This window comes from Panthera tigris, chromosome B1 (assembly GCF_018350195.1).
Source record: "Panthera tigris isolate Pti1 chromosome B1, P.tigris_Pti1_mat1.1, whole genome shotgun sequence".
Taxonomy (NCBI): domain Eukaryota; kingdom Metazoa; phylum Chordata; class Mammalia; order Carnivora; family Felidae; genus Panthera; species Panthera tigris.
This window is the reverse complement of record NC_056663.1, coordinates 165779141-165804949: the sequence shown is the minus strand read 5'-3', so window position 1 is coordinate 165804949 and position 25809 is coordinate 165779141.

Below are 25809 nucleotides of genomic sequence, written 5' to 3'. Positions count from 1 at the left end.
AAATCTCTAAATCAGAGTTGAGCTTAAAGCTGACTTTTAAAATTGTTTTATGCCATTTAATGAAAGGTTGAAAATATGCAACAAATATGTTACAAATATATTGTTTATGGATGGATACGCTCACAAAGTAATAGTAAATAACATACAGGAGAAATATAAACTTGAACTTCAGTATAGTTTTTTCATCTGGGAAGAGAGAGAAGGATGAGACAATGAAAAGAACACAGAAGACTTCAACACTAACTTTGAATATTCACTTTTAAATAAAAAAGAGGGGCACCTGGGTGACTCAGTCCGTTAAGAGTCCAACTCTTGATTTTGGCTCAGGTTACTATCTTGGAGTTGTGAGATCCAGGCAAGCATTGGGCTCTGTGCTCATTATGGAGCCTGCCTGGGATTCTCTCTGTCTCTCTCTCTCTGTCTCTCTCTCTCTCTCTCCCCCCCCCTTCACTGTGCTCCTTCCCCACTCATGTGTGCACTCTCTCTCTCAAAAATAATAAATAAATAAATAAATAAATAAATAAATAAATCTGAAACAAGTATTGTAAAAATATGTTAAGATTTGCTGCGAGTTTTGGGGAAGGTACACCGTCATTGTTCCCCTTCTTTATTTCCACACTTTGCTATATATCTGAAAATATCCAAAGAATCAAAGAAAGTAAAGTGTGAGATGAAAAGGAAAGATATTTAGAAAAAAATAGAGTATTCTCAAAGATACCTGTGATGAGTGCCTAAACTAAGCTCAAGGCATAGGGAGTACAAGGTAGAATATAAAAGCAATGAGTTGGTAAATTATTATATATATAAATCATTAATATAAAATCATCCTGAGATTTCAAGTCTAAGAGTTGAGTGTGCTAACAGAGCAATTTATGTGACAAAGAGTGCTAATGTGATTTTAGAGAGTTAAATGCAGTAAGAAGGGATAAAAATGTATATCAGGAAGGTTGAAACATAAGATTGGACATCATGGAAGAATCATAGATGGACTCAGAAGAGAAGAATAAATGCCATAGTTATCTGCAGACCAAAAAGAATTAAAAAATGAAAGAAGGAAAAGAAAAAGGAGAAGAGAAAAGACAAGACAAGAAAAGGAAAAAAAAGAACACAAAATAGGAGAGCAAAGAAATAGGTGAGTAAGAAAAGAACTTGAATCCAAAGTATCATATCATTGAACATTTTCAGATAAGAGGGAGAAAGAGCTCAAAATTTGAAATGGGACCAAAAGGATCATGGAGAAAAAACTAGGATTTTTTTTAAAAGTACCCTGTGTATGGATTACATATAAATATTTGTGTTTTTTGGCTTGCAAAAGTCTACTTAGTACCAGGTCTTAAGGGGATTAAACATTGTTGAAAGAAATTAAGACCTAAGTAAATTAAAAGACTCCTTGTGTTCATAAATAGGAAGACAGATAAGAATATATAATATTATTAAGATGACTATCTTCCCAAATTGATCTACATGGTCAATGAAATATCCCTCAACTCACAGCTGTGTTATTTCCAGAAACTAAAAATCTAATCCTGAATTGCATATGGAAATACAAGGGATCCAGAATAGCCAAGAGAGAGAGAGAGAGAGAGAGAGAAAGAAAGAGAGAAAGAAAGAAAGAAAGAAAGAAAGAAAGAAAGAAAGAAAGAAAAATGATTCACACTTCTATCTTCAAAACCTACTATAAAGTTACAGTAATCAAGAGCATGTATTACTGACATGAGAACCAACATAAAGACCTATGTACAGTTGACATTTGCACAATGGGCAAGGCAGGAGGTTAGGGCCACCAACCCCTGTGCAGTCAAATATCTACATAAAACTTTTGACTCCCCCAAAACTTAACTACTAATAGCCTATTGTTGGCCAGAAGCCTTAACAGTAACATAAGCAATTAACACACATTTTGTATGTTACACGTATTACACTCTATATTTTTATTATAAAGAAACTTAATGTTATTAAGGAATCATATTTTTAAATTTTCTTAACTTTAGTTTTTCTTATTTATTTAAAATTTGACATTCAGGCTCAATAATTTTCTTGTCATTATACAGTAAGCAATTCAATAATGCTTTGTTTTGAGAAAAGAAAATACCAAGGCCAAAATTCCCATGATCTGCATTAAAATATACTATTACATTGTCATATATAAAGAGTGCTATAAGAAAGAAAATGGAAATAAAGTTTACAAATATAGTTGGTGAAGATCTAAAATTAATACCATTTGTAAATAATATACTTTTTTTGCTTAATTTTATATATTGCAGTGAGATGCTTAGAAACACCATAAACATAAAAGATATGTGCTTTGATTAATACCAACAATAAAGGGGAGTAAATATAATACCACATTAAAAACAATAAATTACTTAACAATAAGTAAATTATAAATATGAAAATGAATATGAATGAAGTAAAATCTTACTGAAATACTTAAGAGTAAATTTTAAAAATTAGAAATATGTATCATTCTGGTAATAAACTTAGTGCTAAACTAATGCAAGGTAATCAATAAATGTAGTGTTGATTAAAATAAAAATTCTAAAGATTCCTTTTAAGAGGTTCAAATGCAGTGTGTTTTCCATCTCAAAAAACCACAAGAATGCAATCACAATAGCAAGCACTGAACATGAAAACATACTAAATAAACACTTCATAATAGTGGCAGCAAATAGTAAAGCGTGTCAGAATTTAATGAGTTTCTCTCACACTGTTTCTTTCCCTTTCTTCCATGACTATTTCAAATATACAGTTACTGTAAAAGTTTCTCAATCAGAAGGCATTGCTCTCTAAGGTTCTGAAAATCAAGTGCATTCCCTATACTTAAAATGGTAATGATTAATGACAAGAAGGTAGACATAAAGGAAACACAAATGCATTAAATAAACAAGAAATATTTCTAAATGCACTTCTCACACTTCTGTTGGTATAGGAACCTGAGTCATTTAGATCAAGTAGTCACTTCCAAATGCAAACTCTAATCCTTATCTTCTTTACTACTAGGTTATAAAAAGATCATTTGGGCCTTACAGTAAATGAAAACATTATTTTTAGATGATAGATTAGATAGGTGAAAGATGATAGATAGATAGATAGATAGATAGATAGATAGATGTAGATAGATAGACAGATGATAGATGATAGATAAATGATAGATAGATGACAGATAGATAGATAGATAATAGGAGAGGGACAGAAGAAAGAGAAAGAAAGAAAGAAAGAAAGAAAGAAAGAAAGAAAGAAAGAAAGAAAGAAAAGGAAGGAAGGGTGGAAAGGACAAAGAAAAGAAAAGAAAAGAAAAGAAAAGATAAGAAAAGAAAAGATAAGAAAAGAAAAGAAAAGGGAAAGGGAAAGGGAAAAGAAAACGGAAAGGGAAAAGGAAAGGGAAGGAAAGGAAAGGAAAGGAAAGGAAAGGAAAGGAAAGGAAAGGAAAGGAAAGGAAAGGAAAGGAAAGGAAAGGAAAGGAAAAAGAGAAGAGAAGAGAAGGAAGGATTTCATACTGAGAAATACCACAGAACTTCTCATAAGCATGTAGAATTCTAAAGGAGTTTTGCAATTATGATAATTGAACTCTGGCTAGCAGAGTAACATTGAAAATTAAGGGTCCTGAAGAATATGTTATACTCCCTGATCGCTAATTTAATATTAGACTCAAATTATTTAAATTAGACCCTTGAACTCAATTAAATCTAAGTAATTTTATTTAATACAGTGCAAATCAATAGTTGCCAGATGTGTGAATTTTAACTGACAAAAACTACATTTAAAATAACATAAATAAGACCCCAATAGCTTTTGCTTTTTGACTTCAGATATGTTTATATACCGGAATATATCTGATTATATAGTCTATATCAGTATATATCAGACTATATTGGAAGAACATAAGAGCAGAGTTCTAGAAAACTCATCAGAGTTTTCATCAGAGTAAGATTATTCACACTTAAAGCAATAGAGTTGTAGAAGTTTATTAAAGAAAATACCTCATCAGTATAAAAGCTATTTCCTTCAGAAGGTTTTAGAGATAAAATGTTATATAAAAGTTGAATAAACAAGAGTACAGAATAGCCATAAAATATAATTTCCTTATATTTCATTTGACTTTGGATTAGTTATTGAATTTACCAGGTATTCCAAAATTTGAAAGGGATAGAAGGTATAAACATCATATTAAGAATGCTATTGAATGCCTGTGAAAACTCTTAAAATTGAATTTTAACTTTGAATCTAATTGTATGCAAACAGAAGGCTTTTGAAATAAATATGCTGATAGCGTTATTGATTCCATTGTCCTCATGTGACTAATAAGGACCGGTATGTCTCCTGCCATGCACTCTCCAAATATCTTGTTGAGTTACTTGTGATTTTTTAACGGAAAAGAAATATTCCATTTTTACCTTTTCCTTCCAGGAAGAAGCGGGTAGCTTCATATGCATCATTTCTTCTTGCAGTGTTCTACTTAGAGGTGAAAATCCAAACTACAAAGCTGTAACATTCTTTATTTAGTCATGTTCCTTTTCTCTCTGTATTATGTATGATCACTCTGTTTCCTGGATCAGAGTGTTTGCATTTCATATTTTTCTCTTTGATTTCTGGTCTGGATATAAGTTTCCCTAACAACTTCTGCAGGCTCTAACTTGTAATCTTTCCTCCTAGTGAGAGAAATGAAATCAATCATTTCTTGATCTTCCAAAGCATCTATTATTTTAAGCAAAGCTAACCATTTTCACCACCTTGAGTAGGATAATTTCTTTCCTAAGCCATTTTTCTGTATGATCAACATAACACACAGATTCAGACTCTGCTGTGAGTTAATGTGATTTCTCTTTGATTTCTCATGTCTTTTGTGGTTTTGCTGAGACCCTAATCTCACAAATGCCCTTTCTTTTACAGACTACGAATTATCTTCCAACTGAAAAAAAAAAAATAGTATGCTTTATTTTCACAATCTTGCTGTGTCAAAAATATCCACAATTTATGTAACCACCTATTATAGTCAGAGCATTAAAAGAAACTTTCACAAATGTTTTATTAATTCATATTGCAGCTAAGATAGTCTCTCTTGGTATTACTCATGGTTTGACTTATGCTTTGCCTGGTACCTTCTATTACATCTCTCTTGCTGCAGTCATCCCCCCTGACCCAGTGACAATTAAAATACTATTCGCTCCTTATTCTCTTGATTTCATAAAAAGCAGAGGTCAAAAACCTTTTCCGCAAAGTGTCAGGTAATAAATATGTCAGACTTGGATGATGCAATCTCTGTGACAATTACTCAACTCTGCTGTTGTAGCATTTACGTAGCCATAGACATAATTAAACAAATGAGTGTGGCCATAATCCAAGAAAACTAAAAGGGCCTGGTTTCGGCTATGTACTGTAGTTTCCTGTTTTAAAACTTTAAATATAATTTGGCATCCAAGATTTCAACCCTTCTGTGTTATTTTAGAGATGTGTTCAGCTTCAAGCCAAGAACCATGCACACCATCTCTCGAAAGAGAGGTCTTTACATCTCTCGAAAGGCCCAAATTTGCTAAGTTTTTCCTCACACAGGAAGAAGTCCAGAAGAGCATGATAAGTAGTAGTAGACTCACTCAAAATTTCATTGCATATGGAAATCTCTCATTCCACTTTGTATATCTTAACATTGGCACTTCGCCTTCATGATCACAAGATGGATCCTATAGCTCAAGGCATCATGTCTGCTTTCCATATGGGAAGAAGGCCAAGGGCATAGGAAAATAATTTTGTCCAGCTGAAGCTACCCATTTTTCAAAGTGCTTCTCTATTAACAATTTGCTTTTGTCTCATAGGCAAGAACTGAAATCACACAACACCTGTAATTTCAGAAAAAAAAAAAGAGAGATAAAGAAAAGAAAAAGGTACTTACTTATTGTTATTACATTAACTAATACCATGGACCGTTATGTCTTATAATAAAATTAAGAAATGATATTAGATTAGCAGCTAGCAATGAGTACCATACTTCTCCCAAAATAACTCTCCTTCAAGTAAAACAGCTTATCATCTCTTGTATTTCTTTCACATTTCCACTGTTTCTAGACAGACTGATCTTCAAATTTTCTCTAAAACTACCCTCATTTCCACAGAGTCCCTGAATATATCTAGTATGAAGAGACAGCATTTTGTAGTATCAGCTTTTTACATTCCTTATCTTTTGAATATACAAGAGTTTCTAATGTTTTTATTTTCTTCTCTCAATAACAAAGATGAAATATCCCTCTGAATTGTGAGAGGTCTTCACTGGTTTCCACCTACCAACTGATAATATAATTTCCTTACTTTTACTGGTCTACATGATGGGTCATTGAAGTTTGTAAACATATGCAGGGTCTATGTAAAGACAATTCCAGAGTCTATTGATGTCATATTTTGGGTAAAGAAAATACAGCAGACTTTATAGTTTCCTTATTTACCTTGAATATAGATCAAACTTGATATTGAGTTAGCCAATATAAAGCTGTTCACTCATATAAGTACTATTTATCTGAAAACCCAAAACTTTTAAATTTTGGTTTGTAACCTTGGTAGAAATTACTTGGGGGAGGATTTAATTTCATCTATACTATTGGATAAGAAATTGAATAAGGTTGAGGAGAGGACCAGCTAGTAGTGAAATGTCTTTTATTTGCTAAGCTTAAAATTCCCATACACTTAACCCTATATCTTTTAAGAGGAACTTCACCTAGAATTTAAACAACTCTTATTTTTGAAAATTAAGTACCAGCTCAGCATCTATTGTTATAGGTGGTACTATCATCTTAAAATACTAGAATTTGTGCTTTAATGATAAGACTTTGGGGTATGTACCTATTTTCTTGTCCAATAATTAAAAATGAGGCTTATAACTGCTATGAACAGAATGACTAATTCAGAGCACTTCTGGTATGCAGATATCAGCAAGAAACTATCATTTTATCCTTTGGAAAATCACCCAAATCATTATTTAGAATAAGAAATAGTTATGAAAAGACCATGTTAATGAGCTACGTGATAGATAAAACCCAAATGGTAAAATAATTGGACGGGCTCCTATGTCTTTCAAAAACAATGCTATCAACCAAGGGGTTACAAAGAGAGTACTACAGACCTACAGATTTCAGAAAAAGTCATTAAAGTACATTTCTAGTAAGCAAAGCACACACCTCAAGATGAAAAAGCTTAAATGCTTTTTTTGAAACACCAGGCTGATCATTGAAATCTTCCATAAATTCAGCTAGGTTTTTGAGAATCAGAATAAATAAGAATAAATGAGTAATCTGGTATAAAAGCCACATTTGTAGTTTGGTTCTGGTGTAGGCATAGACATACACATCAAAATAACAAAATAGAGAGTCCAGAAATAAATGGAATTTTTAATTATTACATGGAAAGTCCCTTTTCAAATCAGTGAGATTATTATGGTTTACAAAAGAAATTTTGTTAGATACACAAAGTAGCCTTTTCAGGGAAAAGAGCAAATGTGCACTCTTACCTCACAGTAAACACCAAGATAAATTCTGATGGATTAAATTTAAGTGTAAAATCTAACATCATAACAATATTTGAAGGGGCTATGGGATATCGGGAAAGAAAAGCAGGAAGAAACCAGGATGCAAAAGTCAGAAATCATAGAAGATAAAACTGACAAATTTGCCTAAATAAAAAAATACAAAATATTGCCAAACCCATCAGATAAAAGACAAATTATCAATTGGGAAAATATTGCAAGTTGTATAATCAATCAATCAATAATACCTTTAATATGTAAAATGATCCTACAAATTAATAATACACATACCCAAAAGAGAATTGGCAAAGGACAGGTAAGATAAACGGGAGCTTAAACAGCTCTTAAACAACTAAAAAGAATCTCAATTTGATAGGAAAAAATGTAATTTAAACTATGTTAAAATAATAAATCCATTTATTAGATTTCCAAAAATTTTGAAAAAAAAAATGTTTTCAAGAGTGTGGAGAAACAAGTGTAGCTATTATAGTTAAGAGAATAAATAGGTATGATCTCCATGGTAAGAAATCTGGTAGGATCTATCAAACTTATAAATGCAAATTTCTTTTACCTGGCAATTCCATCTCTAAATATTTGAAATACATTTACGCATGCAGAATTATGTTAATAACTATGTTTTTAGTTACCACAGCTTAGAAATCATCCAAATAATAATCTAAATCTATGGGACTAGTATAAAAAATCATATACAACCATACTAAGTACTATTTAAAAAATGAGGACATCTTCACCGATTGATAAAGAACCAATCTGTATGTATATGTAGTAAAAAAAAAAAAAAAAAAAGGACAGCGCAGAAGAGTGTCACAGTAAGCCATGAGTAAACAAAACAAAACGCAAACACTTAATGGCAAAATTTGTTTCCATGAAGAACGGAATAATGGAGGAACAAGGGGTGAGTGGCTGGTGTTTTAATGCTAATCCCTTTGTACCTTTTGAACTGTCAACCAAGTGAACATGTCATCTCTTCAAAAATATGTAAACAAAATATTTTTTAAACATTTAGGAAAATGTTTCAGATAGACAAACAAGAAGCTAGCTCAGCTATTCAAGATGACGAGCCATATACTGGCCTACGCTGCGTGGTCTGTGTAGTTGGACAGGGAAGAGGCCTCCGAGCTCCTGCCTGTTTTGTGAGTAGACTCTGGCGAGGGGTGTGGCAGTGGGCAGGGAGGACCCTGGTCCTTTTAATCTTAGATGAGGCTGGAAACAGCATGAGTGTTCTTTGCCGTCTGAGACACTAAAAAGAGTCAGCTTATTCAGAAGGCGCAGGTTCTCATTCAGTATCCACCCACAAGAGGGCTAGAAGTCTGATTTTTATGGGCTGTGAATTTTAATACACAGTAACTCAACAGACAAATAGGGATGGATGTCATTTTCTGACAACTAAGATTCACTTTGGGTGCTAGAGCAAGTAAAGTGATAGGGTTAGAGGAAAAAGTGTTCCTTTCAATATTCATCAAAACAGGGAGAGGGGGGAGAAGAACCTTTCTCTATGAACCAAATCTAACAACTGGATGCAGAAGCAGAATTAGAAATGGTCTTCATATCCCTATCCCAATAGTATTTAAGGAAAGCCTGAATATTTAACTTTGCTAAGGAGATGAGTAAGGAAAGTCTGAATATTTTTCTTGGTAGCTAATGTAGAGTTTTCTGCCTGGATATTTATCGGATTCTTTTTTCATCATTAAAATTCAAATACTATCCTAGAGAATTTATTACAGCCAATTGTGGCTGTAATCGTGGAAGTAGAATGGGCTCTTCTCTCTTCAAACTCATGTCTCTAACCAGCCCTAGTAAGTATTATTCTTTTGTTTCTCTGTGGGTCTCTTTCTCAGGTAAATGATGTTATGACCAAGTTAGAATTCTGTTGTCCTTTTTCCTCCAGTCCTTCATTGTTTTCTACTTCTTGCCATTTTCCTCCTTTCAGGGAATTTTCTTGAATATTCCTCCAAGTATCTGTCATGCATGATTTTTCTTATACCTCTAAAACCTCTGACTCCTTCTGCTAACGTGCTAATCCATGAATAATAGTCTTAAACAGATTTAGCTATTTTCATTGCAGAGACTGAGGGCAATCATGCCCTAGGACTGCTACCTGCTCTCTCCTTGTTTGTATGCATATTGTATGCTAAAGACAGAAATCCCAGAGAATTCTGACCTCTTCTAACTGTTTACCTAATTACTGCTTACTCAATTTACCAATTTACCTAATTACCTATTAATAGGCCATAAGTTTTCCTTGTTATTTGCTCCCAATTTATTCTGTGATTGTCACCTAGCTTTTGACTCCCAGTTTGTGTCTTCATTACTGACCTCTAGCAATAGGTTTGCCAATTTAATTTCTGAACTAATACCACTGCTGATATTGACTGGTGGCCTGACTTCTTTCTTAATTATTAACATTTAAGACTCTCTATTGTTCCTCTAAAACAGACACTTGGATTAGTTTTCCATGGTTGTGTAACAAATTACCACAAATATAGCAGCCTAAAACAGCATGCATGTAATATCCTCATTCTATGGATCAATGTCTGGACATGGCCTAATCAGATCCTCTGCTCAGGGTCTCACAAGCTGCAATGACATTGGTGGCTGGGACTGTGAAATCATCTGGGGTTAAGAGTCCTCATTCAACTCTTGTGGTCTTGCTGCTTCCAGACCAGCACAAGGCGCTGGGTCACTCTTTAAAGGTGCTGGCCTGATCACATGGACTCATCTAGGAAAATCTCCCTTTTGATTAATTGAAGCTGAGCTGACTTGGGATCTGAATTTCTTCAAAATTTCTTTACGTTTGCCATTGAACATAATCATAGGATTGATATCCTTTTATATTCACAGATCCAACACACATTCAAGGAGTGCTTATTAAACAAGGATTTGGATGATTGGGGGTCATCTTAGATTGGTCTATAAACTTAATGTAATCTCAGTAAAAATCCCAGGAGAACTTTGTTTTTTGTTTGTTTGTTTGTTTGTTTGTTTTTAAGTAAGGAGATGCAAGGGATCTACAATAACCAAAATAACTTAAACAATGTGGTATTCTCATAGATCGGTTTATTGGCAAATAAATTATTGAAATAGAATAAAGTGTCCAGAAATATTAACACACATATACAGTCAATTAATTTGGACAAAAAATGTCATAGCAATGAATAGAAAAGGAAAAGTATTTTCAACAAATGGTGTAGGGCAAATTGAAAAAGTACATTTTCAGGACTACTTCACCCCACACATAAAAATGCTGATTTATGATGGACCATTGACCTAAATTTGAAAGTTCAAATATTATACTACTAGAATAAAACTTAAGAGAATATATTCATTGTTTTGTGGTAAGCAAGATTTCTTAGAAAATAGAAAGAAACAAAAGAAAAAAATAAGCTGTATTTCACAAAATTAAAAACTTATGGTCATCAAAACACATTGTTAAAGATATAAAAAGTCAAGTCACAGACTAGGAGAAATAATCTAAATGCAAGTATCTGACCAAGGACTTGCATTTATATATTTCAATAGAATATACCAAAAAATCTTGCAAGTAAAAAAGACAACTGAATAGATGACTGAGAAGGCAGCCACTTTACAAAAGAAGGCATACTTAAAGACAGTTTGTAAGAAAGTGATCAACATTATTAATCATTACAAATTAAAAGGTGCGAGGAGATATAATTCCAAAGCCATTAGACCAGCAACAACTGAAAGTTGGCAAAGATGATGAGCAGCTGGTGAAGATGTAAAGTAACAAAACCTTCTTTGAAAATTATTTTTGCCATCCATTTATTATTAATTTATTTCATACTCTATAGTCCAGCAATTCCACTACTAGGCATTTACACAAGAGACATAGAAATATATATTTATAAAAATAAGTGTATAAGAATACTTATAGTATCTCTTTATAATAGCTATATATAATTTGGGTTGCAAACAACACAAACGGGAATCAACATGTAAATAAATAACAGATTATGGTATATTCATAGAATATAACACTACTCAGAAATTAAAAGGAATATATAATGATACAGACAACAATAAAATGGATTAATATAAAAACATTATGTTGAGAAAAAAGAAGCCAGCCACACACACACACACACACACACACACACACACACAAATCTATTACATGATTTCATTAACCTTGAATTTAAGAACTAGCAAGACTAAATTATGGTAATAGAAATAATGAGAGTGCTTGCCCCTGGGAGCAGGAGTTTTACTAGAAGTGGGCATGGGGAGCTTTTTGAGGTGATGGCTATGTTTCTCTATCCTTTTGGAGTAGTAGTTATTTCTAGATACACAAATATATATATTTGTCAAAACTCAATTGTTAAATAGCTGTGTTCTTCATTATATCTATTTGTTCCTCAATGAGAGACAGAGACAGAGAGAGAAAGGAGAGAAACACATTCAGAAACAGAGATAGGAAAAGAGAGACAGAGGCAGAGAGAGAGACAGAGGCAAAAGAGAAAGAGATTCTCCTGCCTCTCACCATTGCTTTGTAAGTATGTGATCTGGAGCTATAGCACCGTTTCACTATCATAAAAGGGGTAAGGTAATGCTCTGAGGAGGGCTAGAAAAAAACAAATACATAAATAAATGAAATGAATATGAACCTTTGGTTAAGTAAATAACAAAACATCACCAATCTTGAAAATGAAGAATTCTATAACTCTTGTTATGTAACATAATAAATTCCTCCATTGTATGAGTTATTTTGAGTTGGATTTTAATCTCTTAAACATGAAAGTATATTGATACAAGTTAAAATATATAATGGAATATTTATGCATATAATATACTATTTGTAATATATATACATATTTTATTATATTATGTATAATATATACCAATAAATAAATGTGGTGCTTCCGTAAATACATCTAAACATAAAATGAATCACATAAAAAATAAAAAAATGTACAAAGTTTCAGTTTTCTTTCATGGACTAGAATTCAGAATGATTTAACATTTAAGAACCATGATTTTTTTGCGTCTATACCAAAAATACAACTACTGAACAAACATAATAATTCTGATGTCTATGACTGGTTATAAAGAATATGAGGATAACTGTGTCATCTAAATTAATACCTCTGAACCATCTTTCTGATGTAGGATATTTAGGGAACTAGAAGCTCAAAGTGGAACATTATAAAAACTCTCCAAGATGAATGCTTTATATAGATATAGAGCATACTGGATATTGCCTCCTGATATCTTTGACATGATTTGTAAAGCTAGGATATTATTAAGAAGGCACCATCTGTTGCATGAAAAACTATTTGGAAACAAAATATACTCTGAAAAGAAAGAAAGAAAGAAAGAAAGAAAGAAAGAAAGAAAGAAAGAAAGAAAGAAAGAAAGAGAAAGAGAAAAAGAAAGAGAGAAAAAGAAAGAAAGAGAAAGAAAAAGAAGGAAGAAAGGGAGTGTAATACCTCTAGACAAAGCGTAAGAGAACAAAGGATTTGGGATGAGGGTATTGAGGGTTAGTACTCTTTCACATAGTTGAAGACAAAATGGTGAGATAGCCAAACTGCGCAATCCTGATTTCCTACACTGCAAAATGCATACAACATTTTAAAACAGTAAGGTCTTGAACCACCAATAAACCTTAAAGTAAGCAGAATTTCAAAATACCTTGATTCAAAATATTGTGACTTTTTCATATAAACAAAATGATTAAATAAGTTAAGTCAAGAGGAAGTAGATGGTTTTATGAGGCAAACTGGCCCATATTGTTCCAAAATGCTTCAAGCATATATTGTGTTTCCTACAAATATTGACACCTTGTAGGATTTTACCTGTGATAATTTTAAGATACAAATATAGAACAGAATATAAGAAGAACATGTTCATGTCCATAGTTATAAGCAAAAATTAAGGAGTTATTTTTACCCTTCTCAATTCTATGTCTATCCCAACTGCCAGGCATGCTTTCTCCTTAGAGACTTTGCATTGTATGTTCCCACTCATTCCCAGTAAAATTACAACTCCACTCCCCAACCAGACCAATTACCCTCCATAACCTGCTTTACTCTCTTTCTTCTTTAATCTTACCTTCAAACATTCTACATAACTTACAATTTTCTGCTTATCACTTATTGTGTATTTCTCACACCAGAATTCAAGTTTTTCAAGGGCAGAGAGTTTTGCCTGTTTTGTTCCTTGAAATCCCCCAAACATGTTGAAAATGTCCTGCTCATATTGATCATCAATAAATATTTGCTGACTGTTGAATAAGTGAACAAATCTATTGTCAGGCAGATATATTGCTAAAATATATTTCTATATTTTTGTGTGTATGAATAAACAACAATATAACAATGATGAAATTATATCAACATAAACATTAAGTAGTAAGAGATTGTGTGCAAAATTAGGATATTGCAATGTGACTTGCTGCACCCTCTAGCTTTCATGTTTATGTGAATAGCGTATCTTTAAGAAACATGGGTATTCACTACATGGTGGGTCGACTCAGTGCAGATAAACCAAGCACTCAGGGCTGGAGATGTAAGGTCAAGACTCAGACCTCTTAGCTCCAGTATTGATAACTATCCTCATGTCTTAAACACACCCTTTACCAATTTGGGCTTCCTACATTTAGCAGAGTGCCAGCATCAGACATTTTTTTTTTGAATGAATAAGTGAATGACTTAATCCACAATTGTTTCTTCTAAAATTGAAGACAGCAAGTGTACATGATCTCAATGCGCTTTCCGACCTTGAAGATTATATTTTCTCCAAAAACTTTTTTTTGTTATTGGTAAGAAAACATACTAAGTTGGTATCATAATATTGAAGGTTATTCCAGTGAAGATATTGTATGATCACAGTTCCTGCAGTATTCTGGTTCCAAGTTTTGCTCCGATTCTGCCCATTTAGAAAGACCCTTTACTCAATAGAATAGGGCTGTCGAACCAGATAGACATGCATTAAAAGCCCACTTTTATCACTGCCTAATCATAAGACCACCCTGAGTATCACTTTCCTCAATTGCAAATAACATAACTGAGATCTTCTTCCAAGGGTCATTGTGGAAATTAAATAAGATAATATATGTAAAGTACTCAGTCCATGTTTGACATGCAGTAAATGCTAAATATATGTTACTCTCTCTTCCTGTTTTCCAGATCCCTAATTTTTGCTCCCCAGTTTTAAGATATAATTGACACATAGCACTGTTTAAGTTGTATAGCATAATGGTTTTAATTAACATATATTGTGAAATGATTACCCCAATGCATTCAGTTCACATCCATTATCTTCTATAGATTTTTTTCCTTGTAATGAGAACTTTAGGATCTAATTTCTTAACAGACTTTAAATATACCCCACAGTAGTGCTAACTATAGTCATGATGTTGGGTTATATTCCCAGTACTTCTTTGCCTTGTAACTGGAAGTTTGTGTCTTTTGACCACATTCCTGCAATTCATCCTAATTCACCTTTGTAAATTAGTTATTTCTTTTAAAAATTGATTTTTAATAATTTCATTGAAAATGAGGTATCTCTATTAAAAACCTGAAACATGTCCTTAAACTACTGAAGGCACATTTATGATAATTAATTATAATAAAGCAAAGCTTAATCAGTTCTAATTACATCCCACATGATTTGAAACACTCATTATGGTTCTCTCACATGCCTTTTTTACATAATTGCCCTATTTGTTTCACCTTACTCATTCAGACTAAAAAACATGTCAGCTCATGCATTGATTCAATCCAATTTATTTCTGAAGTACAACAAATTGGAAGCAACAATAGTCACTTTTCTTAAGTGCTAACAGTACAGTACCTGACTCATAGACAATGACTTGCTGATTTTGTCATTATATTTGGACTGAAGAAACTGCCAATAATATTTTGCACAGTTGGGAAGCTACTTGCATATTCACTCACAGCTTTCTGAATTCCAGTATAATGCTATTTTTCGTGGATTTTTTTGGCTTCATATATTGAATGGTTATTAAATTTTGTACCTGTTATCCCAAATTTGACAATCAGTATTTCTTCAGTATTCTAAGTACGTTTAGGATCACCCTTGTGCAATTTCTGAGTACACTAAAATGGCTATGAAATAAAAGAGAGGATTTAATATAATCTTTTATAAGAATATAGTAAGGCCGGATGATTTTAAATTAGTAATTGTATGGTTTCTTATACCCTTTAACACTGACAGGAGTGAGCACATGGGCAAGGATGTATAACTTATGAAGCATCTGACTACATATTACCCTATATGATTTGTACCTCACCCCTGAGGTAGACAATATTCTATTTTATACATAAAGAAAACTGACTCCGGGAAATTGACAACTTGGATTATGTATCTTATAAATGAACGAATTGTGACTAGAGTTCATGTCTTCAACTCCACATAGTATCATGCTTAAATCATGCAATATTATCTCTGTCCATCTCAGGAGGGTTGAAATAGATGGTATTAACTTGCATCAGTAGCCTTCCATTAAAAAGAAAAAAGAAAAAAAAAAGGACAAAAAAAAAGGACCCTGTCAAAGCTATTGAATTGTCATCATATGTTAAAACAGAAAAAATTATTATGTACAAATCATAATAATACTGCCCTACATGAAGAGTACAACTATGTCATAAAAAGTACATTAAACTAATCAAGCAAAATCTAGAATCTTATAAGATTGATTTTGGAGGGGAAAACTCCAATTTTAAAGATTAAGTTGCACAGTATTTTGACATTGTCTTTCTACTGCTCACTGTCCTCTTACAGATGCTTGCTTTAACTATTACTCACTTCAAAATGCCAATCCTCAGGAATATGCTGGTCTCTGCACACTTTAATTAAAAAGACACATAGGACAGAAGCTGAGTTTGAGTTTTGTCGGCAGACACAGTTGTGTTCCTGACTCTGGTATTTACTAGCAAAATGATCTTAGGTAACTTTCTTGAGTTCTTCAAGCCTCATTTTCATCTTCTATAAAAAAAGCAATAAGTTAATATTTAAGGTTTCTGTTAAAAACCAAAGAAAACCTCTACCTAGTTTTAGCAGATAGGTTTTAGGTGCTTACAAAATCCCCTGGGTGAGCAAAGCCAGCTATAGGTTATAAAATTTGATTTATATAAGATTAATAAATTCTAGAGTTCTACTATACAACATACTGCCTGTAGTTAGTAATACTGTATCCTGCACTTAAAAATTTGTTAAGAGGGTATATCTTGTGTTAAGAATTCTCATCACAAAAGAAACCAGTAAAAAAAAAAACCAGTGGGATATAAGGAAATTTTGCAGGTGATGGATATATCTATTAGTTTGATTGTCATGATAGTTTCATAGGTGCATGCATCAACTTGTATGCATTATATGTAGGACATTTTTTGTGTCAATTATACCTTAACAAGGCTAGTTTTTTTAAGGTTTGATTGGTTTAAATAATTCAGCACATTCCATTTCTTTGGTTACAGTAAAGAATGGCTCAGATGTGGACTAAGTTAGTTCAAGCTAAATGTTAAGGATCTTGCTTGAGATACTGAGGCAGACATGCTCTTTTTTCATCTAGTTATGTCCTCTGTTGAGTTTATTTTTTTCCAAAACTGCTTATACAGGATTTAGTATAAGAAAAAGAAAAAAAAAACTTATTTATCAATCCAAGCATGATCAAAATTAATGCATTATCTTTAACTAAGATTACAGATTACAGACTATAAAAGGAAAGGACCTTTTTTTTTTTTAACAAAGCAGTAGTTTTCTTTTTTCCTCTCTATAAGTTAGTTCGCCTTTGCCCCGAACCTGCTGTGCTTGTAGGACCTCATCAAAAGCCAGAGGAAGTGGCCAATACACTCCAACCCCATGAATTATGTCACAATCTCTTAATACTATGTACTTAAAAGGCATAGTGTATGTCCTAACGCAAAAGGCAAAAATGTAACTAATTACACAAACACATAAAGAGTATTATCAATTTTCTACTCTGAGATAAATTCTAATAGTTCTCTACCCTGTTTCCTGCAAAGTTAACCTCTCTCATTCTGATGACATTCTATATAAATTAGGACCCTCATGTTTGCATATAATATAAGACACATCTGCTACATATCCAGTGCCCGCTTTAATACCCATCATCCATTTAACCCATTCCCCTGCCCACCTTCCCTCCAGTAACCCTCATTTTGTTCTCTATAGTTAAGAGTCTGTTTTTTGGTTTGCCTCTCTTTTTTTCCCCCTACGTTCATCTGTTTTGTTTCTTAAATTCCACCTATGAATGAAACAATCTGGTTATTTATCTTCCTCTGATTGACTTATTTCACTTAGCATAATACATTCTAGCTCCATTCACATCATTGCAAATGGCAAGATTTCATAGATTTCATTATTTATCATGGCTGAGTAATATTCCTGTGTGTGTGTGTGTGTGTGTGTGTGTGTGTGTGTACCACTTCTTTATCCATTCATCAGTTGATGCAGTTAATGGACATTGGACATTTAGGCTCTTTCTATTGTTTGGTTATTGTTGATAATGATTCTATAAATATCAGGGTGCATGTGTCCCTTCAAATCAGTATTTTTTTTTATCTTTTGGGTAAATACCTAGCAGTATAATTGTGGATCATAAGGTAGTTCTATTTTTAACCTTTTGAGAATCCTCCATACTGTTTTCCAAAGTAGCTGTACCAGTTTGTATTCACACCCAGTAGTACAAAAGTGCTTCCCTTTCTCCACATCCTCACCGACACCTGTTGTTTATTGTAGCCATTCTGACAGAGGTGAGATGATATCTCATTGTAGCTTTGATTTGTATTTCCCTGCTGATGAGTGATGTTGAGCATCATTTTATGTGTCTGGTAGTCATCTGTATGTCTTCTTTGGAAAAATGTCTACCCATGTCTTCTACCTATTTCTTACTGGATTATTTGTTTTTTGGGTATTGAGTTTGATAGGTTCTTTATAGGTTTGGATGCTAACCCTTTATCTGATATGTCGTTTGCAAATGTCTTCTCCCATTCCAAAGGTTGCCTTATAATTCTGTAGATTTTTTCCTTCACTGTGCAGAAGCTTTTTCTCTTGGTGAAGTCTCAATACTTCATTGTTTCTTTGTTTTCCTTGCCTAGGTGTTCTCCTCTAGGATTTTGATGGTTTCTTGTTTCACAGTTAGGTCTTTTAACCATTTTTAGTTTATTTATGTTGTGTTATGTAAGCAAGTGTCCAGTTGCATTCTTTTGCATGTTGATGTCCAGTTTTTCCAACAGCATTTGTTGAAAAGATTGTCTCTTTTCCATTGGATATTCTTTCCTGCTGTGTCAAAGATTAGTTGACCATATAGTTGTGGGTTCATTTCGGGGTTTTCCATTCTGTTCCATTGATCTATGTGTCTGTTTTTGTGCCAGTACCATATTGTCTTCAGCACTAGAGCTTTATTATATAACTTGACGTCCAGAATTATGATGCCTCCAGCTTTGCGTTGCTTTTTCAAGATTGCGTTCGCTATTCAGGGTCTTTTGTGGTTCCATACAAATTTTAGGATTATTTGTTCTAGCTCTGTAAAAAATGCTGGTGGCATTTTGATAGAGATTTCATTAAATGTATAAATTGCTTTGGGTAGTATAGACATCTTAGTAATATTTGTTCTCCCAATCCAAAATATGGAATGTTTTTCCATTTTTTGTGCCATCTTCAATTTCTTTTAAAAGTGTTCTGTAGTTTTCAGAGTATAGGTCTTTTACCTCCTTTGTTAGGTTCATTCCTAGGTATCTTATAGGTTTTGATGCAATTGTAAATGGAATAGTTCCTGGATTTTGCTTTCTGCTGCTTCCTTATTTATGTATAGCAATGCAACAGATTTATATATGTTGATTTTGTATCCTACTACTTTATTGAATTTACATCTCAGTTCTACCAATTTTTGGTGGAAACTTCCAAGTTTCTTTTTTTTCAGTTTATTTATTTGTTTTGAGAGAGAGAGAAAACACAAGTCATGAAGGGACAAAGAGAGAGAGCAAGAGAAAGAATCCCAAGCAAACTCCATGCTGTCAGCACAGAACTTGACATGGGGCTTGAACCCATGAGCCATGAGGTCATGACTGAGGCAAAGTCAGACACTTAATGAACTGAGCCGCACAGGTGTCCTTTGGCTTTACATCTAGAGTATCGTGTCATTTGCAAAAATGAAAGTTTCATTTTTTCCTTGCCACTTTAGATACTTCCTTGTTTCATTATTCTGTTCTACTGCTTTTTTTCTTTGTTTCCATAGCATTTACTTCTGCTTCCCTTCTTCTGCTGGCTTTAAGTTTTCTTTTTTTTTTTTTTTTTTTTTTTTTGTCTAGCTCCTTTAGGTGTAAGGTTCTGTGATATATTTGAGATTTTTTCTTGCTTCTTGATGTAGTCCTCTCTTGCTGTATACTTCACTCTTATGCCTGCTTTTATTGCATGCACCCAAAAGTGCATCATAGGTGTTTTTCAGATCACTATTTTCACACTGTCTGTATCTGGGCTGCTTGCATGCCTGGAGCAGCGTAGTGCACTTTGGACTCTATCCCAACCAGGCCAGCTGAGTTTGAAAACTCCAAACTTTAGGGAGCCGGTGTGGCAGAGACCTGTACCAGTCTTCTGGGGGAGGGTTTCAGTGTGCTGGGCTTGATGCAGGTTTGACCTAGCAAGGCAGTTGCACCAGAACACAGGAGGGTGGAGTCTGCGACAAAGTACATAAAGGAGCCAGGGTCCAGGTTAGCCACCCTCAGAGGTGTCTGTGTACCTATGCTGAGGGGCAGAGGAGAAAAATGGTGCCTGCTTGTTCTTTTGTTCCTGGAGAGGCAATGCCACCACTCTCAGATGTGCTTCAAGAAGAGGAAACTGTCTCTACTAGTACATCTTATGCCATCCTCAGATCACACTGTCTGCCCTCCCCCCCCAAGTTACCTACCTTCTTTCACCACAAGACCACTGCAGCATTCACCTGGCTCAACACCACTTACAATTTGGACCTCTAAAACTCTAGTCTTTGAGCCCTGCTCATTGCAAAAACTCATGAAAATCAGTTCCTCTTGTTTTCCCAGTCAATGACTTTGGGAAAGTGTTTTCTTTGTCCAATCCCCTGTGTGCTCTTCTCTCTGTCTCTGCCTATCTGTCTCTCTCTCTCCCTCTCTCTCTCTCTCTCTCCTTTCTGCAACCAGGACCCACTCTCCTCCACAGCATCCACTATGAGTTTCTCCTCCAAACCACATCTCCACACTTTCTACCTTTATTCATGTGGCCTCTTCTCTCTCTCTAGTTGTTCAATTTGTTCTATCAGTCTTTAGATTGATTTCTTGTGTGTTCAGAATGATTTGATATTTATCTAGCTATGTTCAAGGAAGAAGGCAAGCCTAGGGTCCTCCTGCTGCTCTGCCACCTTAGCTCCTCTATCAGCAAGAAAAAAAGGTTTTTCAAACAGTAATCCAAGAAGTTAAAACTGGGAATTCAACTTATAAAGAGATGTAGGTTGGAAGAAAGAAGTGGCTACAAGGTAAACATTTGGAAAGAGACAGGGGATAAAGATGAAGCAGGAAAGGGACAAGTGTCCATGTTAGAGGAATAATTCTAATAATGCTTCCATTTGATGTGACTATGAGATGAGAAATGGAGATGATATATATATACCCAGCCAAAAAATGAGAAATCAAGAATCAGAGAAGATAGACAAGTTGCTGGAAGATATAGTTTCATGGGCCAGGAATTATGTGATTTGATATAATTTTGTTGGTTTGTATTTCTGGACCAGAGAAAGTTTTCATAAAGCAAGTACCATCAAGAAAAAAATATATGCCACTGCCTACCTTAGGCAATGACTGAAAATGTCCTTGTTAACACAAACCCAAATCTGCTAGTCAAGAGATCTGCATCTGAAGGAATTAATCCCGTCAGTATCATCCATTGGTTATAAGTAAAGATCAGACTGATGGGGTCACTCTGGTAGGGTTCTTCACTTAGTAGTTTTTGATCAGGCAAAAATCATCGCTTAATCACCGAGAGCCTCATATCTTCAATCATGAGATGGCTGTAACTGTACCAATCTTGTCAGTTTAATTTGGAATTTATATAAGACAAATCATGTAAAGGACTGACATAGAAGGAGCTCCTTTCTCATAACAAATGCTCAATTAATGATTGATATTAGTTGTTGAGTGACCCAGTCAGTGGAAGCTAGTGGCACAGGTGGCGAAAGAATTCACCCAAGGCAGAACAAAGGAAATAGTTTATTGAACATATGGCAAGAGAGCGATGGGCAGGACAGCAAGGCAGAGACTGCCTGCCAAGAGGCAGTGGTGGGGGCCTGAAGTTAAGTGGGGAATGTGAGGAGGTATGGAAACCTATGGAATTTTCTTTTTTGTTTGGTACCTGTGCCCAGGTGTAAGTAACCCATTGGTCAGCTAGGGCATATGGATGTTTTGAGGTGGGTCACCTAATGGGTCTGTTTGTATTCAGCCTGGTGGCCACTCTGAAAACTTTTACCTTAATCAGGTTTCCATTACTCAAGTTGGTTGTTTAAAAGTGGCCTTTACACTTGTATTATTTTCAAATGTAAAGGACTTTTTTCCCCCTGGTAATAATTACTTACACTAAATACAGTCTCACCCTGAAGTTGGCAAATCCTTCTTGAGCTAATAAGCTCATGAGCAGATTCAAGATACTGATATAAAGCTGTTCACCAGGGGTAGTGGTGAGAGCTCTCTTAATGAATGCCTTCTTAAGTCTACAGCTATAGGAAGGCTTAGCTTCAGTACTCTGACTTTGGAAGAGCTTCCTAATAGTGTCCCTGGGACCCATTTGCATTTCCATTATCACTGGTAATCCCTTTTAGGGCTTTCTCAGGATCTTTGAGTTCTGTGTGTGTGTGTGTGTGTGTGTGTGTGTTTATGCCTGTGACTAATGCCCCAAGAGGGCCCCTCCAGTTACATATGTATTTGAGGATCTGGTAAGATACTTAAAAGGCACTTAACAACTAGTGCTATGGGACCAATAAGCCCCAAGAAGCAAGCCAAGTGAGGAACTCCCCAAACGGCAGGGAAAGTGGCTGTCTCATCTATCTAAATCCAAGTGATGTGCTTTAGCCTCTTGGAATCTGAGCCTCCTTCCTTAGACAGCACTGCTGATGGCAACACACGGGAGCAAGGATTTCTGATGATCGTATTTAACTATGTCTTGGAGCAGCCAGCATAATACCACTTCTCCTATCCATCTGGGGAAACAGAGCATGGAGTTCTCTGTTCTACTCACTAAAAAGAGTTTTCCAGGAGAACTTGAAGCTTCAACTTAGAATTTTGAAAGAAAATATTCATCAAGAGAAATTCCCAAAGTATTCAATGAAGTTATTTACTGGTCTGTAGTCTTACCTCCTAGCAAGAATTTCTGGAACACATAGTATTGTCAGGTTAATGAAGACTTCCTTAATTCTTATTCCTGGTAGTAAGCTATATGGATGTAGGAGTAGCTATCTTTAAATATTACTACTGTTTCTCAGTACAAAATACAAAATACTGATAGGAACATGACATATTGTGAAGGTTCTTACCATCATCCAACCCATAATTTGAAATGGAACTATCCAGGATCTCTCTGAGCTCTTTCTTGTGGGCAAGCTGTCAACTGTGTACCCACAGTCCTGGGATGAATTGCATTGTTCCAATACTGGGGTGAGCCAATGACTTAGGCCTATGACGTAAGAACCTGTGAGTTTTAACTAAACACCTAGAGATTTGTGCTTTCACGCAATAGGTAAACAAATGCTCTTATTAAAATTCACTTAACCCCATGTTAGCACAATTTCCTTTTCATGTCGAACATACCAATTTGAAGCCTATAAATATAAGAAATGAAAAGATTTATATTCTCAGGACATCAAAACTCAGCCAACTAGACATAAAGTAATGTAAATGAAGCTGTTGAATCTGTCATTTGGTGGAGGAGAAGCATCAGTGTGTTCACTCTCTTCGCATTGTGTGATATCTAAGCTCTACATTTATGATGCAAATGCTAGTAGGCAAAGTGCAACTGAAATCAATATGATTTTGCTTAGTATTCATTCAACAGATGCCATCTGTACAATATTCTTTGGGATGGTGTTTAACAGAACTATGGAAAGTAATGACTGTTCGAATATAAATGACACTTTTGAATTTAACTGAAAAGCTACCCTAAGCACCAAAGAAATGCCAGCTATACCAGTTCTGAAGAAAGTTCTATATATTTATAGCATAAAAGGCATGAAGACACTCACTGACCCATGCATGCTTACAAGAAGAATGATCTACCATTGTTGTACCATAGAGAACTGTCAGTTTCAGGGACTTCCATAATACTGCCCGAGGACATGACAGTTTTAAAAAGAATATTTTATATGATTTTTTAGATGAGCCACCAAGCCATTCTTATTTTTAATACATTAACTCATGTCCAGCTTCACTGTTACTAATACCTTGCCACTACTGATATGCTAGGACTTCTCATATCTGTACATTAAAAAAAGGCAAAACCAATAAAAAAAAAAATAACAATAGAAACTGCCACCAAGTCATTGGCTGCTCACTCTGACAACTCTGCTGTTATTTTAGGTTTATTTCATGAAATCATAGAAAAGCACAGCTTCGGATCTGGACCTTAAATTCAATATTATAATCACACATGTCCTCTATACAGAGCTTCTACTGACACAAAAGAATAAAAGGGATCAGCAGCCCTGAGAAAAGATTATACAGGACAGCAGGGAGTCTCCCAGCAAAGATTGCCTTTTAAAGGAGTTCAGCAGATGACAGAAATAACCTCTCCGGTACCCTGAATGTGTTCAATCATTGGCCAGGAGCAGCCCAAAAGAGCACGTGGCCCCAGCATGAGCAAGTAAATCTCCAGGTGCCTCAACTGCAGACTGTGACCCAACAGACTCTTTGAAATGCGTTCTCTTGGTGAGGGGATTGAACACTATGTCCTCAGGGCCACCACAATAATATTGGGATCCTCATAACAATCTTTTTTGATGTTTATTTATTTATTTTTAGAGAGGGGGGGAAGGGACAGAGAAAGGGAGAGAATCCCAAGCAGTGAATAGTGCAGAGCGTGACACGGGGCTCGATTCCACAAATCATGAGATCATGACCTGAGCTGAAATTAAGAGTCGGATGCTCAACTGACTGAGTCACCCAGGCACGCCTCTCATAACACCCTATTAATTTAGTTATCTACTAATTTATTTTTATTTTTATGTTGTAATGTTGTATAGAAATTTCCTTTACTCACTGACTTTCTAGGACAGAAATAATTGAGCATATAATTTTTTTCTACTTTCAAAATGAGTCATGAACATGAGTGACCTATACAGTCCCTCTGGTCAAACTGGACTAGTCTTTTGTCTTTGTTGTTGTTGTTGTTATTGTTATTATTACTTTCCCTTCCTACCAGACTGCCTATAACATAATTTGTACATAAGTAATACACAAGATCCAAATGAATGATTCTTAAAATGTGTACAGTAATGAGCACTGATAAACCATTTTCTCATGGCTTGGTTTTAAAATCAGGTACAAAAGAGCATAGAAGATCGGAAATGAAATCTGGGACTTGGCAGCCTGTAGGGGAAAAACCCCTATCTACATTTTAGGGGCTTAAAGACTCAAGTACATTTTAAAATATTCTCAGAGTTGATTGAATAGCAAAAAAAAAAACAAAAAACAAAAAAACAAAAAAAAAACAGAAAAAGAAAAAAGAAAAGATTTCCACATGTCTACAACTTGCTGAAGCTCCGGGCTTTTTAATAGCAAGGATGTCAAAGGGAAAGTTTAAGATGCTAGAAGCATATTAGATAAAAGCCAGTGGATAGGTTTGCATTATATCCAAGATAGACATGCTGGAGATTAAATGGGTTGACACATTTAAGCGCTGTGCTATTTACAGCTCTGTAACTAATATAAAATGTTATAAAGAGTTCATTGGTTTGGAGTGTGAATTTGCTTAAAAACCACAGCCCATCTCTGGAGCTGCTTTGCACTTGTTCAATGTTGTCAGGCCAGGAATTGCTTCTCTGTATTCATGGGAACTTGAATTCCATGTTGCCATTTGAAATCCAGCTGCTGTCTGAAAGTATCTCAATTCAGTGAATGCAAGTGAACTCCTTGAATTGCTTTCACTTTCTAATGCATTCACCTTTTAGTTCAATGGATTAGAAAGCAGATTTCACCCCTTTGAATATGTTTTTTTAGTGAATGCTGTGTTCAATGGTGAAGGCACATATATGTAAGCCTACCAGGGAGCAGCCATTAAAGAATCACAAG